Below are 11,432 nucleotides of genomic sequence, written 5' to 3' on the forward strand. Positions count from 1 at the left end.
AGTGGCCAGAGTGGAAGTTGCAAGATTTCAGAATTTTAAAAAAATGTACTTATACAAATGACAAAAAAAAAATCAATATTAAAAGTTTAACATCAACCAATATGTTTAGTAAAAGCTTGGTTTAAACAGTAGATTATTTTCTGATTTCATTTTAGTGTTTAACCATCATGTCTGAAAATAACTAGTCTTTAACTGTCATATTTGTCCTGTCTGTATTCTTTCTTTTGCGTCCTCCCCCGCCCAGGAGCTGTGGTATGATCAGACCATGTCCCTGTACGGTCAGACACAGCCATTAGGCTACGTGCAGACTAGCGTTGCGCGCCGCTGCGTCGGCGACGCAACGCACGACGCACACAAAAACGCGGCAAAACGCACGCAAAAATGCTGCGTTTTGCGACGCGTGCGTCGTTTTTTGCCGAAAATCGGACGCAAGAAAAATGCAACTTGCTGCGTTTTCTTGGTCCGACACTAGCGGCAAAAAAGACGCAAGTGTTGCAAAACGCAACACACAAAAACGCATGCGTCCCCCATGTTAAACACACAGTACACAGCAGGGGCACATTTATAAGATTATCTCAGCACAGGAACATTTTACGTAAACACATCCAATTGTGGAAATTATTATTATTCCAAAATCTATTGATTAAAAGAACTTTTGTTCACCAGGGCCCGAGTGTGATTGCAACTCCAGCACTTACTATAGTTACACTTCTAGTGCCTGGTAAATTATGGTTATTACGGAGTTCTAGGTTTCTTTCAAACAACTTAATTGGCAGGGATACTGGGACTTGGACTGTCACCGATGTGGGTATGGCAATTTTTGTGCCATTTTTCTATAAGCTTCTCTGTAAAATAAATGTTATCAATGCATGAATCAAATGCATATGCATAAAAAATGCAGCAAAATAGCATGTAACATTGGACAATTATTGTTTTAGTCATCACATATAAATAATTTAAAAATATTTAAAAAATATTTAGATACCAATAGAGCTGTTCTGCTAATGTTGGTAAGCAACAAAGCAGTGATGACAGGCATTACTAGCAGGGCAAAATCACTAAAAACCTGCAAACCTTAGGTTTTTTTTAACTTATTGTAGTGGAAACTATTGAAAATTCAGAATAGCTTCATATTCTACTTGGAAACTAGATGAACACCCTGTCGAAGCAAAACTTTTGCAACTATTCTTTTATATGTAAAGATAATGAGATGTTTCCAGGAACCATCTTGTTATTCCTGGAGAACATTTTTTTTTCTATTGTGATGTGTGCTGGTTGTTGTGCTTAGTGATGCAAACCATTTTCATAGTCGTACTCTAGAGATTTATTATCCTATAAAATAGATCTGAAATGGTTACTGGCATTCACACATGAGCACATGTAGATACAGCATTTGTAAGTGAAATAAGAAATGGCTATGCTAGCACTAAACAAAACACGAGCTCAAAATATTAACCCATATTATGCTCTGTATTCATCAGGATTTCAGAGTTTTAAATGCTGATCATTTTTGTGCAGAATTAGTGGTTATATTTTACTGCAGATATCTTCCCACTGGAGCAAATTTTGCTAAATTACAGATCTTTTTTATGCTATAGAAATCTAATTCTGGGTTCAAAACCTTCAGTCAGTGCTTTGTGGTCAGCAGATACACCTTTTCTCTGGGTGTTTGGTTTCTTTTATCCTTAATTCAGTCTTTTTAGGGTTTTCATTCACTCATTTGTCTTCCCTATCACCTTTTGGGTGCAGCTTTATATACTTTCCTCCTGCTGGTATTTCCTGCTGGTGATAGTCTCACTTGGATGTCTAGCCATAGTGCTGTAGTTTAAGCCAGTCAGTGAAAGATAAGCTAGGTCTCTCTGCTGTTAGTTTCTTTACCCCGCACCTATCTATAGTTTCTTTTTGGGAAGTAGGCAGCATATTCTCTAACAGCACGTAATTAATTTTTTATTTTGTTGTTTGTTTTACTCACTCTGGGATCACTTTCTATTTCCGCACACACTCCGTTCTGTAGGTAATTTGCACTCTGCTTTGCCTTCTGGTTTTTTTTTTAGGAGGAACATGAAGAGCTTGACGGCCTTTTAGGCAGCATAGGTCTGAGTTGCCATCGTCTAGCTTATGGTTAGGGCTATCTCAGTGCAGGAATTACTAGGCTCTGCGGGGTCAGGATCTCTAGTCTGTACAGGAATCGGCAGGGTCAGTTTCAATTTTTAGTGTGTTACCTATTTTTCTGAGTGAGTTGCTAAACTATCATAACAGATACCCTAAGGACCTTCCTAGAACATGGATTGAAGCAAACATTCCCTCAAGCTTATTTTACCATTATTAACATGTTTTTTTTTTTAAATTGATCTTTGCAACTGCGGAAATCCAAAATGCAACAAACTCACTAAAAAGCTTATGTATTTCAGACCGTAGCACTCAAGTCATTGTTTTTATTGGGCTCATTAAACCCAGGCCCAAATAGATTTTTCAGTTACTAACACAATATGATAACATATTGTGACGCCCAAGAGACCGGGATACCCAGCACCGGACCAATGGGGTCTGTCTCTTGAGGGGGATGTCACGGGTGGCTTGACCCGGTGCTGTGGCCTCAGGCAATGCACAATGTAAGGGGTATCGTGAGGGGACAGGCACTTACTTGATCAGCAGCAGGTTCTCCCAGCGGTGACGATCCCGATCCTGGATAGATGGCTATTGTCCAAATGAAAGACTGAGGCACTGAAACGTTTAACCAGTTTACTTTAACATAAAAGGATTTACAACCTGTCACCGGAGTCTGTATGGGAACTCTGAGTTACTTTGACCCTGCCGGGGTCTTCGCCTCTTATTGTGCGCAATTTCTGTGTGGCCCTGCTGCTGTATGTGAACTGGCTGCCGGCCCAATCTGTCCCCTCCGGGTCCTGGTTCGACGGGCAACCCGAGTCCTTTTATCGGTTTACCCCCTCTGGGAGTACCGCTGAACTCTGTGTCTGTTGCTGCGTCCGGCCCTAGTGAAGCTGATATCACCTCACGTTTTTCCGGTTGCTGTATTATATATAATGAATACAGCCACGGATCCGGTATCCGTCTTTGCGCCTGTTCTGGGTAGTGATTAATGCTACCCGGTTCTCACAATGTCCTTTTTCTCTGTCCCTTTTCTCCTCAGGCCGGTGATTTGGGCCTGGAAACCGTCATAGGGCTGTTAGAAATTCAGCTGTATGACCTCTCACTATCAGCTCCTTAGCCCAACTGCCATTTCTTCTCTCAGACCAGAATGGATCAAGGGGAGTCTCTGGAGCTCCCCCTTCTGGCCGGAGGTGGTAGTGCAGTCTTGCTATTTTAGTATTTGTATTTACTGTCAGTAACTATTTTTGTGGCAAATACCCCTAGGGGTGCCACAATAACATATTAGAATCATGCTGCATCTATGTAGCTTACACCAAAGTAAGAAATCATTAACCCTGGTGCCAAAATGTACAGTATCTTGGTTCTAACTACGGACAACTGCCCTGGCCTGAGCATAAATTTTAGCTGCATGATTGGTAATATCAAGCATTTATATCTAATGAGCAGAGAAGTTAGAGACCTGGAACTGTTTCCTTATTTCTTCTAAGCTGGGCAATACAGAACCCAATCTAATAAATATTAAAAGGAGTCTTTCAGCCAAAGCTAAATATTTAAGTATAGACTCAGCATATAAGTGATACAGCCAGGGGCAGATTAAGGCTGTGTGCACACGATGCAGATTTGGTGCAGAATTTTCTGCACAATATCTGCATCTTCTGGCAGAAAACGCAGCTGACAATTCATGCGTTTTTTATGCGTGTTGTATACGTTTTTATGCTTTTTTTTAGTGCAGTTTTGGTGCAGTTTTTAAGTGCGTTTTTTGTGGGTTTTACTGCGTTTTTTATGCGTTTTTCATGTAGTTTTGTAAGCGTTTTTTTATTAAAGCTAAAATAATAAAGTTAAAAAAAAAAATATGCCCGTGATGTAATTTCCTAGTCCAACCTCCATTTTGTAAAGGCATAACCACTTTCTGACAGGCTTCACCATGAGTGCTGGTAATGAAGAACGTAGCCCACCGCATACAGAACAGCATGTTGAAACTTCTGTCCGGGTACGCAGGCCACAGCGCCTCCAGATAATTGGGGTTTTACTGGAGTATCTGAATCAGCAAAGATTGCAGGTAAGGCTACTTTCACATTTCCGGCTTTTGGCAAGCGTTGCAATGCTTCGTTTTGTGGAAAAAACGCATCCTGCTGGCAACTTTGCAGGATGCGTTTTTTCACCATAGACTTTTATTACTGACGCATCGCTACATATGGACACACGTTCCACACGTCGTGCACTGGATGCATTGGTATTTGGTAGGCCGTCGTAGCGAAAAAATGTTCAAGGGAACACTTTTTCGTACGTCGGGTCCTGCAATAAAGTGCGCAGACGCTACCGGAACTACAGCCCCTCCTCCCTCGGACTTAACTATGGGCTGCGGACGTGTTGAAATACTGCGTCTGCTGCTCACGTTGCACAGATTTTGCACAACATGCGTCGGTACGTTGCGCTGATGCTTAGCGACAGCCGCGTACTGACGGATGTGTGAAAGAAGCCTTGGCTACTTGCACATTTCCTTTTTTTTGCCCCTCACAATGCGTCCTTTTGGGAAGAAAATGCATCCTGCAAATGTGCCCGCAGGATGCGTTTCTTTACCATAGACTTGTATTGCCGATAGATCGTGATGTATGGCCACACGTTGCGTCCGTCGTGCACTGGATGCGCCGGGTTTTGGCAGACCGTTTTCTTTGAAAAATGTTCAAGGGAACTATTTTCTGTCCGTTGCATCCACTGTTTCAGACTGCGCATGCCTAGCAGGAAATATCGCTCTCACACTATTTCCTCACACAGCAGTCTGGTAGAAATGTGAAAGCGCAAACTTCCTTCCGTACATTGTGCCGATGATTTGTGACGGGCATCTACCGACGGAAGTGTGAAAGAAGCTTAAGCTACACCATGTGTACAATAAGATTACAGCTCTCTTTTTTTGACTGTGTTGTGCAGTAACGCATATTTTTCCTACAGTCGCAGACCAGAAAAAGAAGAAAAATGTGGGTACACCCAATAGTGGAAGAAAGAACTATGAAGGGACATTTTCATGTTCTATATCAAGATTTGAGGAGGTAAGGTTTTCTTATGTGAAATGACTTCCTGTAAATTTATCCATGTCTGACCGAACCTTTTACTCCTTTTTTCCAGATATCCAGATAAATTCACAGCGTTTTGTAGACTGAGCATACCAGCTTTCGATCAACTTCTTTCGGTAGTCCGTGCTGAGCTGACATACATGGACACTGTGATGCGGAAGTCCATCTCTGCTGAGGAAAGGCTGCTCATCACCTTGCGGTAAGTATTTTTGAATTTTTTGTTTTGTCTGTCATAAGTCCTCTTTGACACGTCAATGTCTCCGGTACATGTGGTGAAAGTTTTCCCATGTCCTGGAGACACTGACAGATGACCATTTAAAGGGAACCTGCCCCCCCAAAATCAACGCTGAGCTAAGGCCACCGGCATCAGGGGCTTATCTACATCATTCTTGAATGCTGTTGGTAAGCCCCTGATGCTGGTGGTCTTACCTCACCCTCGATTTTGGTGGGGACAAGTTCCCTTTGAACGCTGGGATCACACATACGCGATATACGTCCGAGTCTCGCCGGTGAAATCCCACCTCTGGCACCGGCACTCATGAGCGGAGCGTGCAGCTCCATGTGTTGCTATGCGGGTGCACGCTCCGCTCTGGAGTCCAGACGCAAGAGGAGTGATTTCACCTGTGAGACTCGACCATATCTCGCTGTGTGTGTGTGATCCCGGTCCAATGTTTGGGTGTACGCACAGGTCAGCTAGGTGTTATGTACATTTTTTTTTGTTTTGTTTTAGATTTTCCGGGCGCATGGTACACAAACACATACACACATGGATGGCCACCACGAAAGAAAAGTGATGTTCAACAGCGGAAGGTGATGAAGAGGATCGCGTTATTCTCCCCGACTCAGCACCCAAACTCTTTATCACCTGCTGCTGGTGACCAGCGCTTTTCTTCTTCCATGGTGGCCATCCATATGTTACTAATGTCTGACACATTTACACACCTGTACACAGATATCAGTGGTCAATTAGTACTTAACGTTAGTATTGTGACATGTGAAACAAACCTGTCAGTAGTTTTTGCCGCTATAGAACATGTTGAACACCGACCAGTCTACTGCATTGTTACATTGACTGGGGAAGTGTGACTGGGGAGGCAGCATTGGAAGATGTTCTTGAAAAAACAGAAAGGCGGTGACATAGCGGCTGCTGACAGGTTTCCTTTAACAAGAGGGTGACATTACTAATAATCTTTTGTTTTCCTCTCAGATTTCTGGCCACAGGAGAGAGCTATACATCCCTGCACCTCCAATTTAGGGTTGGTAAATCTACCATCTCTCAAATTGTGAGGTGCACATGTAACATAGTAACATAGTAACATAGTAACATAGTTAGTAAGGCCAAAAAAAGACATTTGTCCATCCAGTTCAGCCTATATTCCATCATAATAAATCCCCAGATCTACGTCCTTCTACAGAACCTAATAATTGTATGATACAATATTGTTCTGCTCCAGGAAGACATCCAGGCCTCTCTTGAACCCCTCGACTGAGTTCGCCATCACCACCTCCTCAGGCAAGCAATTCCAGATTCTCACTGCCCTAACAGTAAAGAATCCTCTTCTATGTTGGTGGAAAAACCTTCTCTCCTCCAGACGCAAAGAATGCCCCCTTGTGCCCGTCACCTTCCTTGGTATAAACAGATCCTCAGCGAGATATTTGTATTGTCCCCTTATATACTTATACATGGTTATTAGATCGCCCCTCAGTCGTCTTTTTTCTAGACTAAATAATCCTAATTTCGCTAATCTATCTGGGTATTGTAGTTCTCCCATCCCCTTTATTAATTTTGTTGCCCTCCTTTGTACTCTCTCTAGTTCCATTATATCCTTCCTGAGCACCGGTGCCCAAAACTGGACACAGTACTCCATGTGCGGTCTAACTAGGGATTTGTACAGAGGCAGTATAATGCTCTCATCATGTGTATCCAGACCTCTTTTAATGCACCCCATGATCCTGTTTGCCTTGGCAGCTGCTGCCTGGCACTGGCTGCTCCAGGTAAGTTTATCATTAACTAGGATCCCCAAGTCCTTCTCCCTGTCAGATTTACCCAGTGGTTTCCCATTCAGTGTGTAATGGTGACATTGATTCCTTCTTCCCATGTGTATAACCTTACATTTATCATTGTTAAACCTCATCTGCCACCTTTCAGCCCAAGTTTCCAACTTATCCAGATCCATCTGTAGCAGAATAATATCTTCTCTTGTATTAACTGCTTTACATAGTTTTGTATCATCTGCAAATATCGATATTTTACTGTGTAAACCTTCTACCAGATCATTAATGAATATGTTGAAGAGAACAGGTCCCAATACCAACCCCTGCGGTACCCCACTGGTCACAGCGACCCAGTTAGAGACTATACCATTTATAACCACCCTCTGCTTTCTATCACTAAGCCAGTTACTAACCCATTTACACACATTTTCCCCCAGACCAAGCATTCTCATTTTGTGTACCAACCTCTTGTGCGGCACGGTATCAAACGCTTTGGAAAAATCGAGATATACCACGTCCAATGACTCACCGTGGTCCAGCCTATAGCTTACCTCTTCATAAAAACTGATTAGATTGGTTTGACAGGAGCGATTTCTCATAAACCCATGCTGATATGGAGTTAAACAGTTATTCTCATTGAGATAATCCAGAATAACATCCCTCAGAAACCCTTCAAATATTTTACCAACAATAGAGGTTAGACTTACTGGCCTATAATTTCCAGGTTCACTTTTAGAGCCCTTTTTGAATATTGGCACCACATTTGCTATGCGCCAATCCTGCGGAACAGACCCTGTCGCTATAGAGTCCCTAAAAATAAGAAATAATGGTTTATCTATTACATTACTTAGTTCTCTTAGTACTCGTGGGTGTATGCCATCCGGACCCGGAGATTTATCTATTTTAATCTTATTTAGCCGGTTTCGCACCTCTTCTTGGGTTAGATTGGTGACCCTTAATATAGGGTTTTCATTGTTTCTTGGGCTTTCACCTAGCATTTCATTTTCCACCGTGAATACCGTGGAGAAGAAGGTGTTTAATATGTTAGCTTTTTCCTCGTCATCTACAACCATTCTTTCCTCACTATTTTTTAAGGGGCCTACATTTTCAGTTTTTATTCTTTTACTATTGATATAGTTGAAGAACAGTTTGGGATTAGTTTTACTCTCCTTAGCAATGTGCTTCTCTGTTTCCTTTTTGGCAGCTTTAATTAGTTTTTTAGATAAAGTATTTTTCTCCCTATAGTTTTTTAGAGCTTCAATGGTGCCATCCTGCTTTAGTAGTGCAAATGCTTTCTTTTTACTGTTAATTGCCTGTCTTACTTCTTTGTTTAGCCACATTGGGTTTTTCCTATTTCTAGTCCTTTTATTCCCACAAGGTATAAACCGCTTACACTGCCTATTTAGGATGTTCTTAAACATTTCCCATTTATTATCTGTATTCTTATTTCTGAGGATATTGTCCCAGTCTACCAGATTAAGGGCATCTCTAAGCTGGTCAAACTTTGCCTTCCTAAAGTTCAGTGTTTTTGTGACTCCCTGACAAGTCCCCCTAGTGAAAGACAGGTGAAACTGTACAATATTGTGGTCGCTATTTCCTAGATGCCCGACCACCTGCAGATTTGTTATTCTGTCAGGTCTATTAGATAGTATTAGGTCTAAAAGTGCTGCTCCTCTGGTTGGATTCTGCACCAATTGTGAAAGATAATTTTTCTTGGTTATTAGCAGAAACCTGTTGCCTTTATGGGTTTCACAGGTTTCTGTTTCCCAGTTAATATCCGGGTAGTTAAAGTCCCCCATAACCAGGACCTCATTATGGGTTGCAGCTTCATCTATCTGCTTTAGAAGTAGACTTTCCATGGTTTCTGTTATATTTGGGGGTTTGTAACAGACCCCAATGAGAATTTTGTTACCATTTTTCCCTCCATGAATTTCGACCCATATGGACTCGACATCCTCATTTCCTTCGCTAATATCCTCCCTTAAAGTGGACTTTAGACAAGACTTTACATAGAGACAAACCCCTCCTCCTCTCCGATTTTTACGATCCTTTCTAAACAGACTGTAACCCTGTAAGTTAACTGCCCAGTCATAGCTTTCATCTAACCATGTTTCGGTTATTCCCACTATGTCAAAGTTACCTGTAGATATTTCTGCTTCTAGTTCTTCCATCTTGTTTGTCAGGCTTCTGGCGTTTGCGAGCATGCAGTTTAGAGGATTTTGTTTTGTTCCAATCTCCTCGCTGTGGATTGTTTTAGAAATGTTCTTACCTCCCTTCTGAGTATGTTTTCCTGGATCTTCTTTGTTCAAGTCTAATGTTTTTCTTCCCGTCCCCTCTTCTTCTAGTTTAACGCCCTCCTGATGAGTGTAGCGAGTCTTCTGGCGAATGTGTGTTTCCCAGGTTTGTTGAGGTGTAGTCCGTCTCTGGCGAGGAGTCCATCGTACAAGTAATTCACACCGTGGTCCAGGAATCCGAATCCTTGTTGTCTGCACCATCGTCTTAGCCAGTTGTTTGCATCAAGGATCCTGTTCCATCTCCTGGTGCCATGCCCGTCTACTGGAAGGATAGAAGAAAAAACTACCTGTGCATCCAGTTCCTTTACTTTCTTCCCCAACTCTTCAAAGTCTTTGCAGATTGTCGGTAGGTCATTCCTTGCCGTGTCATTGGTGCCAACATGTATCAGAAGAAATGGGTGGACGTCCTTGGAGCTGAAGAGCTTTGGTATCCTATCGGTCACATCTTTGATCATCGCACCTGGAAGGCAGCATACTTCTCTTGCAGTTATGTCCGGTCTGCAGATGGCTGCTTCTGTGCCTCTCAGTAGTGAGTCTCCCACCACCACCACTCTTTGTTGCTTCTTGGCTGTACTTTTTGCTGTCACTTGTTGCTGTGTGCCCTTTTCTTTTTTGCTTGCTGGTATTGTTTCATCCTGTTTCATGGCAACTTCCGCCATCTGGCAGAAGTTGCAGCCCATAGTGATGCCTTCCCCAACCGAGGAGACTTGGCTGCAGGTTGCAGCAGGCTTTCAGTCTGTGGCCAATTTCCCAAACTGCATAGGTGCAGTCGATGGTAAACATGTAAGGGTTCAGCAGCCACCACGATCAGGATCATGCTTCTTTAATTATAAGAAGTATTTTTCAGTGGTCCTGATGGCGGTGGCTGATGCCCATTACAAATTTGTTGCCATTGACGTTGGTGCCTATGGAAGTACTGGGGATTCTCGGGTGTTGCGAACTTCACAGATTGGGATGCAAATTCTTCAAGATGGTGGAACGCTCCCAGCCCCATGACCTTTGCCGGGTTCCACACATCCAGTACCCTTTGTGATGGTATCGGATGAGGCCTTTGCTTTAACGACTAACCTGCTGCGCCCATACCCACGAAGGGGACTCGATGCCCGACGGAGGATTTTTAATTATCGGCTGAGTCGTGCACGAAGATATGTGGAATGCACCTTTGGGATCATGAGTAGTCAGTGGGGGATCTTTCACACACCCATCCAGCTGGATACTGACACCGTTGACACTGTGATTAAGGCTTGCTGTGTGCTCCACAACTATGTTCGTGACTACAGCATTGACATAGATGTGGAGCACCAGCAGCCTGTATTTAATCCAGTGGTCAATGTGGGTCTGGGAAGACCATCCAGCTCCGGTGTGTGTGTGAGAGAAACCTTCACTGACTACTTTATGAGTCCAGAAGGTGCCATGCACTGGCAATACTCCTGTGTCGGTGATGTGCAGCCGGACCAGCAGAGGATGGACGAAAACTAACCCGAACACTGAAAATTAAATTGAAGACAAAGAAACATTTTACACTTTTTATGGAAAAAAAATTGTATTTTCTTTTAAATGATTAAAAAAACTTAATAATATTACTATTTTTTGCTTTATTTCGAATTATACTTTATTTTTTTCATTTCAGTCTAATTATGAGTAATGGGAAAAAGAGATAATGTAATACTGGGGGCCAATTGCTGTGTGTGTGTGGTCCCGTGAACAGATTGCTACCATAGTGGCTTCATCAGGGCCCAGTCATTAGTTGTAGGCCTAGAAAGATATGTTTTTCGTTGCATATTCTATAGGTCAAAGAAATGTTATTGTAGAATAAAGAAAAGGCAAATTGTAGGGAGTTTAGTAAATACAGTTTTAAAAATACGCTATGGGATGGTGGAAATCCTTATTTATATATAAATCATAAAAAAGGTATGAAAAAAGTAGTCATTGCTTTGTTAAACTTCATTCTTTTATTAAT

At 42.3% G+C, this 11,432-nt stretch overlaps 1 pseudogene; it reads left to right on the plus strand.

The window, feature by feature from the left end:
- Positions 1-4,036: 4,036 nt before the first annotated feature.
- On the plus strand, positions 4,037-10,951 carry LOC138674518 (uncharacterized; annotated as a pseudogene).
- The last annotated feature ends 481 nt before the right edge of the window (positions 10,952-11,432 follow it).

Source organism: Ranitomeya imitator, chromosome 4, assembly GCF_032444005.1.
Source record: "Ranitomeya imitator isolate aRanImi1 chromosome 4, aRanImi1.pri, whole genome shotgun sequence".
Taxonomy (NCBI): domain Eukaryota; kingdom Metazoa; phylum Chordata; class Amphibia; order Anura; family Dendrobatidae; genus Ranitomeya; species Ranitomeya imitator.